The sequence below is a fragment of the Bison bison genome, unplaced genomic scaffold, assembly GCF_000754665.1.
Source record: "Bison bison bison isolate TAMUID 2011002044 unplaced genomic scaffold, Bison_UMD1.0 scf7180017864171, whole genome shotgun sequence".
Lineage (NCBI taxonomy): Eukaryota > Metazoa > Chordata > Mammalia > Artiodactyla > Bovidae > Bison > Bison bison.
In genome coordinates, this window is record NW_011494743.1 from 3,214,390 (window position 1) to 3,229,686 (window position 15,297).

Sequence of the window (15,297 nt, forward strand, 5' to 3'; positions counted from 1 at the left end):
ATAACAATGCAGGGTTTTTAGGACAGGAAATGGAAAATGGAAATCTGGCGGCTTCTTTTCCTGCTTTCTGAAAAGCCACAGCACAAGTCACGTGAATAAAAGACATAAATGTCAGCGAATGGATTTATGGATGTTAAACATGCCAGCTTCTTGGTGTAATGTGCCAGCATTAGTAGTTAGGCTATCCATTTCACTGCCTGCTTCTAACATACAAGTGTATATTTAGAGATGGGAACACGATAGCCCTTAAATAATTAATAATAAATAATTGATATGTACCTCCAGAGAGATGGTTTCTATTATTTCTGGCCTACTGGGTGGTCTCCATTTATCTTTTTTTAAAAGGCTTTATGATTTGGCATCAGAATAGAGGGGAATATGCAGTTCCTTTGAAACATTTTTCCCCCCTGCATACCTAGTGAGACCTCGAGCCTGGAAGTCTTTTAGAAACACACACTTTGTATTTATAGGCTCAGGTATCTATATGGTGAAAATTCTCTTCAATTGGAACACTTTATGTAAAGTCTCCAAAGAGGTGTGTTTAAAGACGGAAAGCATTGCTATTCAGAGGATTGACTTTTTCAAAGTAACTCATTCATATTATTGACTTTTTAAAGTGAAGTTTCTCTACGTGTTTGTTCAGCACTGCAGGTTCTGAAATCACAGGAAGAGTGTTTTACACATATGTTTTGTGATCGTGCTTCTTCATTTTAATTGGGTGGAGTTGACTGCGAGAGAAAGCTTTGGTCACTCTGGTCTGCCCTGGGCCCTCTAAACAGCTGTGTAAGCAGTGGGTCATGGAAACACTGGGCTCACGGCATTTGGATGTCATTCAAGAAGCAGTGTGACTCCACGGCAGGACCTCACTCGTTGCCTAACCCTGTCACTGTTCCTCTGTGGTCATTCTGGAAATCAAAACCCAATAGCAAGGCCTCTGGAGAAATGCTTTTAATAAACTATACAAATCAGTCATCTGAAGAGAAAGCCGTCTCTGATACAGTGGTGGTGCATTTCTGCACAGCGATGCCAATTACAGGCCATGGGTATATGACAAGAAGGGGACACGGCGTGGTTGCCACCACAGCTGAATTATAGCAACCAACAGAAAACACACCTGGATGTGTGGGTGATTTCTCTGTGAAAAGCAGAGAGCAGCCTCCCCTGCTTCACAACCCCTCTTCAAGTGTCCTTTGCATGAACTTTCCAGATGCTTTGATTTTCAATCATTGTTTTGAATTCACCAACCTAGTGATTGTTTATCTTTTTTTTTTTTTTTGGCCTCTTTTTGGAAGATAAAATATTTAAAACTTTTTTTTAGATTATGCATTTGCACAAGTTTTGAATTCTTTGGAAATAGAATTACTCTTAATGAAACATCTGAAAACATGAACAAACAATGAGCAAGCGGAGTTCCGTCGAATAATGGTGCTATTGTTAGGTGATTGAACACTTGGGAGATTACTATCATGGTATACTGCCATGTTGGGTAATTCCAGCCATAATTTAACAGTAAAACCTACTTAGGAAGGCAGGAGGCTGAATGGCTTGTCAGACACAGGCGCACACGTGCGCGCACACACACACACACACCCAGCTCACACAATGACAAATTACGCACTGTTTATACACAGACAGAGTTGGCCTTATTTTTTTTTCGTAAACTGTGATTTAGGTAATAATGGCACTGTAATTTTAACTCTCTGTGTAGCTTGAATGTTTGCTTAATTATTTTATCACCATTGTATTTAGTGATACTAATGCAGGGTGCCAGCGGAATTTGGCTGTGTGTCCCTAAGTCTTTATTTACAGAAGGCTGGCATTGATTTGGACTTGATAACACAGATCCCATTTCCACTAGATTACTCTCAAATTGTTTGACCAAAGGCTACGGGGACATTTTAGGCCAAGCGAAAACATATAATTAAATTTCCAAGGAGTTTTCACATTCTCTAAGCTGGGGTTTTTGTTTCTTTGCAAGTTTCACAGATTTCCCCAGATGAGGCCAAAGTGCCTTTCACTGCAGTGTTGACATGACTTGTCTGCGTGTATTAGCTATAGACTGTGAGCTCATGGCAGCTGAAAGTATACAAAATGTTGGAAAAGAAGAAGAAAACAGGAGTCTCACATAGAGTTCAAATCTACCTTTTCCAACTAGTCAGCTTTGATAAAGACAGAGTTTTGGAAACTGGAAAAGTTACCTCGATTCTTAACACAACATTCATTTCTTTAAGTGCCTAGGTTCGACAGAAATGCATGGAATTTCATGACTTTTGTGTGGGGATGCCAGGACTCACTGTGTTTAAGACAGTAATGTGTATATGAAATCCTCGGGGATCTTGTTAAAATGTACATTTTCTGAGTCAATAGGTCTGGAGCCGGGTCTCACATTCTGCTGTTTGAGGAATCTCAAGGTGATGGCCATGCCATGCTTCATAGATTGTACTTTGAACAGCAAGATCACAGAGCAGGAGAATTAAACTCAAGACATCTTCTGTAGGTGAAGATTAGGCTTCAAAAATATGCACAGGTGTGAGACAGTTAACTTAAGGAACTGAAAGTCCAGTAGGACTTTCTTCAGGGGAAAGGAACAAATACTGTTTAACCTCTTTGCCTTCTAGCTAACGTTTAACCTTTGAAGGAATGTTATGCATCCCTTCAGCTATTTTCCTTCTGTACACTAATGTGGTCTTGTATATGAATAATTATACAGAAATACGTACGGCAGTGAAAGTGACTTCAAGGTCATAAAGATCCCATGGATTGGCTAGCTTTTGCTGACTTCGTGGTTTTTAACTGAGCTGGAGTCCCCCAGCAGTCTGCCTGCTACATTGTTGATGTTCTTGAAATTTTCCATTCTTCACAAAGGAGGGGTAAGCCAGAAATCTGCACGTCCTTCGGCTTCTGTGGTGCCCGGCCCCCCAGTATGCTTGTGGCTTGATAAAACTTCAGCTTGTTTTAGATAACCACACGCAAGACCCGTGTGTTACGATCAGAAAGCCTTGGCTTTTTATATGGCCATTGCGCTTGGAAAACGTCATGCAGCATTAACCTGATCTGGAATAACTTAAATGGCTGATCCTGAGTGCTTGGTGAAATACAGTAACTTTGTGGGACTTGAGTCTCTGGCTTTTCAGTATAGAAAGTACTTTAATAGCTTACGTAATGTTGAGAAATGACTTGAAATAAGAGGGACATTTAATTCAGCTCTTAATTTGGCCTCTATGGTAACACCAGAAGACATGATTTTATTTTGACTGTCAACTATTTACTATTGGAACTATTTTAAAACCCTCTTAAGTAGTTTATTATTATTATTATTATTATTTTGTATGGCATCATTTTTCTAAACTATAAGAGTCATCTCCAGACCTAATGTAAAGGGCCTCAAATCAACCAAAATCGTGTGGAGAAAGATTCTTCTAAGGAACAAGTATTGGGAAACATGGATGCTCTCTAGATAATGCCATTCTGGGTTGCTGACACTGCCTGTTTTATATTCAGAGACACACACATACACACATACACAACGATTCAGGATGCTTGTTCAAAGCATGGTGAACTATAGACGCAGAGTAAGACAGAACACTACAAACATTTTCTCTCTTCTGAAAATCAGACCGTGTGTTGGAAGTAGTTCATGATGCAATGAAATTACAGTGTATTGATTTCTCACAAATAGCCGGGAGGCATGACGGGAAACTTGGCCCCATGTAGTCCATCACATCTCACTAAGGCACAGTTTACTAATCTGTGAAATTTAGACATTTTACTCACAAAGAATGATATTTTAAATTCAATAGTTTGGGAAACATTAGAGAAGCCTGCAACATGGAACATTGGTAGGGTTGTGGGGGACCCACATCTGTGGGTGATACGCCACTATGAAAAACAACACGTGCTCTCCAGGCGGCAGCTGCTCCCCTCCTGAACATAAGGCCTTGTAAAACTCTTGCACATCTGCACCAGTACATGTGGAAATGTGAATGACAGCAGTATTCATAGGGGCAGAAATGAAGGGATGCGTGTGGTAAACCTAAGTGAAAATAGATAGGGGCTGTGATAAGCAATTATGAATTATCTGTTCAGAGGAACACTCTACTCTAGTGAAAATAAAAGAATCCCCATCTGTGCACCAGCCTACCCTAGTTGGATTCATGATTTGAAATGTGAAATAAATAAGTTGCTGTAATCCATGTGAACTGTGATTCGTCTAAGTAAAGTTCTAACATGAGTAAAACTAGATATAATATGATAAAAACCATGGAGGAAAACAAGGGGTACTTTATTACAGAATACAGGCCAGTGGTTATCTGTAGAGGAACATGCAGGAAATGGGGTTGGAAATAGGCAAATAAGATATTTCACAATTATAACCAATAATTTATTTCTTCAGCTCTGTGATGTATGTTCATCTAAAAACTTTCTACATTTTTTACACATGTTATAAATAATCTTTCACATGTTCAGTGCACACTTATATATGAATACTTATTAATTTAGTTGTATAAATTAATATATAATTTAATATATTTATTTTATTAAATAATGTACAATTTAAAATAACAATAATCATGTAAAATATACAATTATATAAATCAATGTATAATTAAAATAGACATATTTATTATTTTCAATTTGAATTATTACAAATTCAATTTTCTGAATTAAATTCTAACACAAACAAAAGACAGAGTTTGGATATAAATAAGCTACAATATTAAAAAAAAAATCCATGACTATCCCAAAACATTTACCTTTTGAGTAAAATATAGAAAATAATGTCAGAAAGTGATGCATATTTTAAGTTTTAAAAATATGTTTGTCTTTAAATTTCAGTTTGATAGTAAATACTTAACTGCCATAGACTAAGAAATTGGTTTCCTAGCTTCAGAGATTCCTTTGATTGTTTGGAAGGCCTGTCCCTTATGTGCATTGAATGAATTTTCTCACCATATGGACAGCTTGAAGTAGACGTATTAGTTCTTTCTCAAACAAGATTAAATCTTTACTCTTAGGGACCCTGTTGTAGGAACTGCAGGAAGTGGCCTTTCCATAAGTACACATACACAAAGACACACACACAATCACACAGATCTGTATGCTTTTCCTAATGTTCCTTTTTTGAGAAATGTATAATTTCCAGGAGGAAGCAGTAAATGTTAGCTCAAAAATAGCTGCACTATCAGTTCTAAAATAGCGAGGAGGCACATGAATGGGCAGGTATCAGCCATTCAACACCTTTATTCTTTCGCATTTCCTTGATATAAGGACATACTCTGAAATGATGATGTACTTGATATACAAAAGCAGTAAAAATTCAGTAAACAAACTGTCACCCTTAAATTCCGAAGGACATCCTTTGGTACTTGAACTATTCACTGAGAGGGTTCCCGGGTGGCATTAGTGGTAAAGAACCTGCCTGCCAATGCCGGAAACATAACAGACGTGGGTTTGATCCCTGGGTTGCGAAGATCCCCTGGAAGAGGGCATGACAACCCACTCCAGTATTCTTACCTGGAGAGTCCCATGGACAGAGGATCCTGGTGGGCTACAGTCTTAAAGGGTTGCAAAGAGTCAGACACAACAAAACTGACTTAGCACGCAGGCACAACTATTCACTACAATTAGATAATTAGTTAATAGTAAAGATTCCTTTGTAAGTATATAAATTGTGAACCTCTGAATGAAGATCCCTGCTTTTTCACATCCGCTTGTTTGTGTGTGGCTTACACAGTTCTAATAGAACTGAAATACCTTTTCTGTTGTATAGTGTGTTATACCTACTGCATCAGGGGTCCCTAACCTCTGGGATCTAATGCCTGAAGATCTGCCGTGGAGCTGATGTAGTACTAATAGAAATGAAGTGCACAATAACTGTGATGTGCTTGAATCAGCCCAAAACCATTCCCCAGCCCCAGTCGGTAGAAAAATTGTCTTCCATGAAACTGGTCTCTGGTGTCAAAATGATTGGGGACCGCTGTACTACATTGATTTTGGCATTGCCTATACTTAAAAGCCATGTAGAAATTCTTTGCAAGTGTTAGCACTGGGTAAGAAATCATGTAAGCGGTGTGATATATGAAACTCATAAACAAGAAAACCCATATGTAGGAAAGGAAATTAACCCACCTAGCCAGAGTTTGTGTGGTGAGATTATGAATAATTTCTGTCTTTCTGCTTTTTTTTCAACATTTTCCAAATCTGATTTTATGAGATGTATCTCTCTATAATGGAAAAAAAATAATCACTTATTAAAGTGTCAGTGCTCAAGTGAGAAGTGGGCTGAAGACTGTTTATAGAATTTCAGTTTTATGGGCATGAAGTGTGGCTTTTCATTACATTTCATGTTAAGGAAAGTGGAACCAATTATGTTCCTACGGCATATGAAAATTTCATACCTTCTAAACATATCAACTTTTACTTTGGCTTCCTAGTGGTTAACTTTGAGACAAGGGGACAAGGGGCTACCTCCTGAGCAGAATATATTACATCTTCTTTGTGGGTGAATTCCCGTTGCGTAACGCACATCTGTAAGCACAGCACAATGAAACCCATGCTAATCCAATTGGGAAAAATCATGCAACTTCAAAGGGAAACCACCTGGCAATGGAATCAGGCTTATTTGCAAGAAACAAATATGTCTCGGGATACAGGGTGTATGTTATGTTCTTCTCAGAACTACTATTTTTATTGCTATTATGAATTTCATATTAGGGGCCGTAGGAATTTTTTTTTTCAAATTATGGGTAAAAGTCTATGGGTAAGATATGGGTAAAAGTCTCTTTACACAATGAAAACCAATATGCTGCTGACACTGTATTAGCACTTCTATTTGTATTTTGTTTGTGTATTTCTTCTTCATTCAGCCTTTGGTAAATGGTTCTAAATTAAGGATTTTAGAGGCTTAAAAGGAAACAGTAAGATTTCCTCAGAGAATGGATGGATAGGAAGAATTTTTTTTTTGCCACTCCATGTCTATGCAGCTCCTTTTCATTACAAATATCATTAACTTCTGCCACGAAGGCGAATATTCTCTGAATATTTTGTAGTGGAAAACGCTCTATAGCAGAAAATGCTGCTTGGTAGAAGAGTGCACTGATTGTCCATTTCCAGTTTCGTGGTGTGTTTTCACAAACTAGACACACCCATGTCTCCAGAAGCCAGTTCATAGAGCAAGATGAGACCAGCACTGCAAACCCCTCATGCCTCTTCTAGTTACTAACTCAGTCCAAGGATAAGTCCCACCCTGACTTCCAATACATCGACTTACATAAATAGAATCTGGTAATGGGTGCTTCTGTCATCTGCTGTCTTCTGCTCAACATCGACGATTCCTCCCTGTTGTTTGTCGTTCCCATCACAGTGTGGTATTTTATTGTTTGAATAAACACAATATGTTTATCCATTGTATTATTGTTGGCCGTTGGGGTTTGGGGCCAGTTGGGGGCTGCTGATGAACATTCTTATAAACCATTTTTAATACAAGGAAAAAGAAGCATGGCTTCTCTACTCATTTCTTATGTTGTCTAACAGAAAAAGGAAAGTTTCAAGTCTGTTTCCTTGTAAGCAGGTTTTGTGAATAGGAGTCGGCATTGTCGTCACTGTCTACTCGACCACTTTTGCTGCGCACCTGCTCTCCGCTGTGTTCTGAGTGATGTCTGGATAATACAAACACGGAAGATGTTTATTGTTCTTGGGTAACTCAGGAATAAGCCTGTGCTTACACGCAGAGCTACAAGGAGCAAGCACCAGACCCCCTGACAGAGGGAAGACTCCTAATTCAGCTGAAAGAAAGATGATAAGTGAAGTCTTTCTGGAGGAGACACGCTGATAGGAGGAAAGGAAGTTGTGAGCAGAGAGGCAGGAGGAAAGGAAGACAGTTGTTGACTGACAGAATTGCATTTTAGCAGTGAACATTTTTGAACTTTCCAGAAATCACCATGGTGGGATCTGGGGGCTCACACTGGAGAATGATGAAACTGGAAACCAGAAAGAAGACTTAGCTCACTATGTTCCCTGGCTGATGTAGTAGAAATAAAGTGCATAAAGCATCATGAGGCCAAAGGATTGTTAGAGCACAAAATTTTTCTTGGATTTTTTTTTTTTTTTTTTTTACTGCAGCTCAGTCTAGTAGCATTGTATCTATAGTGTAATGATAATGAAGAGTTTTGCGGGGTGTGAATAGTGTCTGTAATGGATTCTTAAGGCATGGAATCTCCCCTTCAGTATTATGGGATATGATCTGGTGCTTACATATAAGACCACACACATGGCCATAGGTGTTTTGAGAAAATGTGCAAACTGTGCTTTGGGTTATGATCTATAGATGTTATGTTACACTGAGAGCATCATACATGGCTTCATAGTGGACACTAGAGACCATATATTCAAGTTTTGTTAAATAAGAGTTGATCCGGTAAAAAACAAAAACAAAAAAAAAACTTTCAAGAAGACATGATTGTCTTCCTGACTTGGGAAGCAGCTGAATTTTCCTTACATTTTCCGTGTAGCCCTTAGCCTTCCCAGGTGGAATCCACTGAAAGCGTCTCAGAGGTGTGTTCTTGGTCATGCGGAACACTTTCTTCCAGGCAGAGTGAGAGGAAGGCACTCAGAGGTGTGTCTGGGCACCTTGTCTGAGGGTTGAGGTAAATGAACCAGCAACTGCTGATGACTGGAGGCAGGCAGCATGGCACCCAGTTTGCAATCTTCTCACTTCCTTAATTATGGTTTTTGGAATCTGTTTATATTATGTGCCTGAATTTTCTGACTATTAAGTAATTGAAACATTGAGCATCACCCCAGCAACTACTGTTTTGGAAAATCTCATGCTATCAGCTTATCATTAAGCTGGAATGTTTAACATGCATTCTTTTATTAGGTCTTCTCACTTATCTAGTGAGATAGTTATATATTTTTACATTCAGTTTTTAAAATACTGTGAATAATACAGTGAATGTATAAAACAAATAATCTTCACATAAGTAATTTGACTGCATCATTGATTTACATTATCATGAATTATCTGAATATCCATTAGTCAGTGAGTTTTCTGCTATGGTAATGCAAGGACTGAATCTTTTGGCCTGATACAGAGAAGTTTTATGGATAATATTTTAGATTATATTTACTTATGGATATAATACTTATATAATAAGATTATATAATACTTATCATAGAATATATAATACTTAGAATATATAATAAGATTATATAATACTTATGGATAGTATTTCACATGTATATGGGAAAGTTTATAACTTTTTCAAAATCTTATGTGAAGAGATTGATGTATTGACAAAAATGTTTTTGTTCTCATCCACTTGGATTCTTCATTTTATAAGCTTTGATATTAAGGATATGAGAATTATTTTAAAGTTTGACTTGATTTTCATGTTTTCTGTTTCTGGTATATATGAGCTTCATGGAGCCACTTCTCTCTACATGACATGGTTTTGTCTATTTTCTAACTGCAAGTTCTGACTCATTTAAATGAAGCAGTAGCATTCTTATATTTAAAAAGCTTAGAGTAGCTGCTCTACTGTATGAAATTCCTCTTTCATTAAATTACATCAATTCTTTGTCTCAAGTGTCTTTGCCAATTTAAAATAACACAATACCATAAAACATTTTACAGCAGAGACTTTCAAACTCTTTCTTATTTTGGCTATTGAGTGACATTAAAAGTCATTCTCTTCTTAAAATGAAATAAATGTGCTCAGTATAAAATATAAAAAGTGATGTATCATTGTCAGTAGGATATACACTTTGCCATGCTGCAAAGTGGAAGATATATCTGTGCTTAAATATACTTGACTTTGCCACCCTGATTGTCTCATCTGATGTTAGAGATGTGATATATGATATTCAGTCCTTTATTCATTCATTCAACAAATCTTTATTGAGTAAGCCCTGTTTGTAAGGCCAGGGATATAAAATAAATAACATCTATGCACTACCCTTGAAGAACTCACCAATATTAGGATGGACAATACATGCAGTATTGATGAAGTATTGCATTTTTGTCATTAACACAATTGATGATAAAATGTACTTTCTAATGGAGATATATTCCATGACATGTTGGATCATAACTGGAATAAAAATAAGCTTCTGGGTGAGAAAGAAAAGGCATCAGAGAGAATATATCAGTTGAGTTGAGGAGGAGGAGAAGAGTCGTGACAAAGAAAATGTGGGAAGAAATTAGAAGCAAAGTGACGTGTGTTAGGATTGGGCAGTAATACCTTATTAGTTGGGTTTCCCTGGTGGCTCAGATGGTAAAGAATCTGCCTGCAATGTGGGACACCTGGGTTTGATCCCCGGGCTGGGAAGCTCCCCTGGAAGAGAGCATGGCAACCCACTCCAGTATTCTTACCTGGAGAATCCATGGACAGAGGAGCCTGGCGAGCTGGAGTCCATGGGGTCACAAAGAATCAGAACGAGCAACTAAGCATGCACACACTTTATTAGTCACACATCATTTCTGAGAACCTGATTAGGTGGCTGTGGTACTGAGAGAGAAAGTGGAAACCAAATGTGTACTCTGCTGCTGCTGCGGCTAAGTCGCTTCAGTTGTGTCCAACTCTGTGCAACCCCAGAGACAGCAGCCCACCAGACTCCCCCGTCCCTGGGATTCTCCAGGCAAGAACACTGGAGTGGGTTGCCATTTCCTTCTCTAATGCATGAAAGTGAAAAGTGAAAGTGAAGTCACCCAGCCGTGTCCGACTCTTTGCGACCCCGTGGACTGCAGCCTACCAGGCTCCTCCGTCCATGGGATTCTCCAGGCAAGAGTACTGGAGTGGGGTGCCATTGCCTTCTCCGAATGTGTGCTCTAAACAGCTTAATTCCATGGATACTAGAACACGGCTCTCAAAATGGTCACATATGCTGCATGTTTGATGCAGTTTTTTTTTTTTATAGTGTTAAATCAATAGATGATGTCAAGATTTACAGAATCTGAGGTTTGATGTCTTTTCCAAATACAAGTGTAAATTCTTTTCTTTTTGTGGAGGGGTAGAATTCCCCTATTTTTATAGTATAATTTGAAACAATAGTTTTAGTGTCAGACAACACATCATTCAATATGCTGCTGCTGCTGCTAAGTTGCATCAGTCGTGTCTGACTCTGTGCGATCCCATAGCCGGCAGCCCACCAGGCTCCCCCGTCCCTGGGATTCTCCAGGCAAGAACACTGGAGTGGGTTGCCATTTCCTTCTCTAATGCATGAAAGTGAAAAGTGAAAGTGAAGTCACCCAGCCGTGTCCGACTCTTTGCGACCCCATGGACTGCAGCCTACCAGGCTCCTCCGTCCGTGGGATTTTCCAGGCAAGAGTACTCGAGTGGGTTGCCATTGCCTTCTCCGATCATTCAATATAAACCTATGTATTTTTCTTTTCTTTTTTTAAAATTAATTTTTATTATAGTATAATAGCTTTACAATGTTGTTTTAGTTTCTACTGTACAGCAAAGTGAATCTGCTATACGTGTATATAACTCTCTCTTCTTTGGATTTGCTTCCCATTCAGCTCACCATGGAGCATTGAATACAGGTCCCTGTGCTATACAGTAGGTTCTCATTATTTATCTATTTTATACATAGTATCAATAGTGTGGGTTTCCCAGGTAGTGCTAATAGTAAAGAACTTTACTGTCAGTTCAGGAGAGAGGAGATGCGGGTTCGATCCCTGGGTTGGGAAGATGCCCTGGAGGAGGGCATGGCAGCCCACTCCAGTATTCTTGCTTGGAGAATCCCATGGGCAGAGGAGCCTGGTGGGCTACAGTCCATAGGGTTGCACAGAGTTGGACATGACTGAAGTGACTTCGCAAACACACACACATCAATAGTGTATATATGTCAGTTCCAATCTTCCAATTCATGCCACCACTCTCAAGTATAAATTCTGTTGTGAAGCTATGTCTTCCATTTTGCATTCAGTTTGCTGCGGAGTCACACTTGTACTAGAATGGGCCACATGTTGTAAAATCAGAAGCTTCTTTAAGAAATGAGGTACTCTAGAAGTGATTTCTAAAAATCCATGATGAATGTACTGCTGCTGCCGCCAAGTTGCTTCAGTCATGTCCGACTCTGTGCGACCCCATGGACTGCAGCCTACCAGGCTTCTCTGTCCATGGGATTCTCCAGGCAAGAACACTGGAGTGGGTTGCCATTTCCTTCTCCAAGATGAATGTACAGCTATACTATTTCCAAAGACTTTTGGTCATTTCTCTGCTTTTTGTGGTTGAAGTCATGTCCAATATGTACAAAAGACTTACAAATGCTTTTGTGGCCCCAGGACTGATCAGGGGACTGACTTTTATCCAAGCTTTTTCTCTAAGTATTGAGAATGGTATAATATCAAGGAAAGAAGAGGGATTTTATAGCCAAATGCCCCCGAGTTCCAATGCAAGCACGTTAACGCAATAGCTGTGTCATGTTGGGTATAATCACCTACTGTATCTAAGTTTAATTTTTCATCCTTAAAAAAAATTAGAATAGTAGTATCAGTTTATTTGGAGGTTGTGAGAATTTGGAATACAGTGCCTGGTGGAGTCTGGGCAGTGACTGGCTATAGCAGGCGCTCCATTCATGGTATGTGTGTATTTGTGTAGAAATGTAGTCTACTACCCATCTAGCCTCTGCCACAGAGGTGTTTTCCGAGAGAGAGAAATATGGTGAGTTCAACATTGTTGTGTTTTTGAGGTGACCATTCAACATCCAAAGGGAAATATCCAATATCTCTAATTTTCCAATTAGAGACTCTAATTGGAGACTCCAGACTGAGGCATGATGGTGAAGACAGATCCACAGAAAGAAACATGAGAGGGAAACAAAAAGAAATGGAAATTCAAAGTGTGATAACGAAGGAGATTTCCAGTTAATGGTTCTCACAATATGTTCTTGCTTCTTACCTGTGAGTTTGGTAGACATGCAAATTCTTGTGTCTCCTTCCAGTCAAACAGTCAAGACTGATGTGGGGACACAGAGTTGTAAGAAGCCACCCAGAGGATTCCGATGCATGCTGTTTTAGAGTTATCAGACTCATGGCTACTGTAGCTCCAAAACAGAAGGGGGCTAAGAATTATGTTTGAGGTATACCCACTTTCAGAAATCTAGAAGAAGAAAAAGGGCAAGTCAAGGAGATAAAGAGTAATAATCTGCAAGGAAGGAAGATAACAACTGGGTTAATTGCTGCATGGGACCCAAAGGAGGATGTTTCCCGAGAAAGGTTTTCAAGACAGTTGAATGGTAGTGAGAACTCAAGGATGATAAGAAATGATATCTTTTTACTTATTAAGAATGGAATATTACTTAACCATTAAAAAGAATGAACTTGAGTCATTTGTCGAGATGCAGATGGACCTAGAGTCTGTCATACAAAGTAAGAAAGAGAAAAACAAATATTGTGTGTTAACATAAATATGTGAAATCTAGAAAAATGGTACAGATGAAACTTTTTGCAGGGCAGGATAGAGAGCAGATATAGAGAATGGACATATGGACACAGAGGAGGGGGAAGGGGTGAATGGAACCAATTGGGAGAGTAGCATTGACATATATTCACTACTATGTATAAAGCAGATAGCTAGCGGGAAGCTCCTGTGCAGCACAGGGAGCTCAGCTCTGGGCTCTGTGACACCTAGAGTGGTGGGGTGGTGCTGGGTGGGAGGGAGGCTCAAGAAGGAGGAGATATACGTATGCATATAGTTGATTCATCTCCCTGTACAGCAGAAACTAACATAGCATGGTAAGTAATTAATTCCATTAAAAAAAAAAAGAAGTTACATAATTTTCACTATGTTCCAATAATGAAAGTCAGTATTTAGGAAGTAATTAGAAATTAGATAATGAGAAGAAAGAAATCATATGAGCAGAGCAATCATTCAAGAACATTCTCTCGAGGAACAGAAAGAGAGAAACATGATGCTAGCCGATGTACTGGGGGGGCAATGTATGGCAAAAAATCCACCATGATATTGTAAAGTAATTAGCCTCCAATTAAAATAAATAAATTAATTTTTTTAAAAAGGATCTGCACATATTTAAGGAAAGTCAGAGGGAGAAATGCCCTTGTGTTGGGGAAGAAATTGTTTCAGAATACTTAGATGATATACAGTAAGTTCCTACATATGAACAAATTCCCTTTCGAGAGCACATTCGTAAATCCAATTTGTTCGTAAGTCCAACAAAGTTAGCCTAGGTACTCAGCTAACACAATCAGCTATACTTTTCATTCACATAATACATAAAAAACAAACACAAAAATAAACAAAACGTGCTTAACCTTACAGTAGAGCATCTTGAGAATTACAATAGTACAGAAGAGCAACCAGCATACCGGGTCTGGCATCGAGTGAACAGACAAGAAGAGCTGCTGACTGGAGGGAGGAGAGGAGATGGGAGAAGGGAGGGCTGAAGGCTTGTCAGCAGCAGCAGACGGAGGGCAGGCTGCAGTTTCACTCACGCCTGATGTTGGCAGCACGGGCTCTTATTCCTTGCTGGTTTCAGTTCTATCTACCGTCCTGGAAAACGATCCAGTGGTGTCTGAATCCAGTGATGTCTCTTTTCTCTCATCATAGATGGCGTGGCAGCACTGGATTATGTTCTGAACAGCTTCTGCAGCCCTCATGTACCATTCTGCGTTCAGGTCCTGTGCCGCAACAAGTAACCCTGCCTGCTTAAATAAACAAAGGGCATCTGCATCCCCTGCATGATGCATCTCTTCAGTTCTTCAGTTACTTCTTGTTTCTCTTCATCCTTTCTGCGGGCACACTGGCATCTTTGAAAGCTCTCAACTTGAAGGTTCTTATGTAGGAGGCTGTATGGGAAACATGGGCACAAATGTGGCAGGGATGAGTAGGAGTCGGGAGAGAAAAAAGGAGGAGCCGTGGCTTCTGTTTTCAGACAAGAGGGTGGCAAGAGGCACTGAAGCTGAAAGGCAGACTCTGTGCTCTGGAGCCAGATAGTCTGGGGTTCTACTTCTGCTACTTCCTGGTCACATGACCTTGAGAAAGTAACTTCAGGTGTTCCTGTCTCAGGGTCCTCATCTATAACAGTTAGTGGCAGTGCCTGCCTCCCTGGGGTTGTGATGACTAACAAAAACAGGTCTACATAGAGAGCTCATAGAAAGGGTTATAAAAGTGTCAACTAAATAAAATAAATAGAGATGGACATTAAAGAGGTTTTGAAGAGGAGACCCATGAATGCTTGACACAATGACTTTGTTTCTGGTGAATGAGTGAGTGAGTGAGTGAAGTTGCTCAGTCGTGTCCAACTCTTTGCGACCCTGTGGACTGTAGCCCC

At 39.4% G+C, this 15,297-nt stretch overlaps 1 protein-coding gene across 1 annotated transcript in view; it reads left to right on the forward strand.

Moving 5' to 3' along the window:
• The window catches only part of LOC104990119 (RNA-binding motif, single-stranded-interacting protein 3), a 682,427-nt gene that overhangs the window by 212,350 nt on the left and 454,780 nt on the right, over positions 1-15,297 (forward strand). The window lies entirely within an intron of this gene.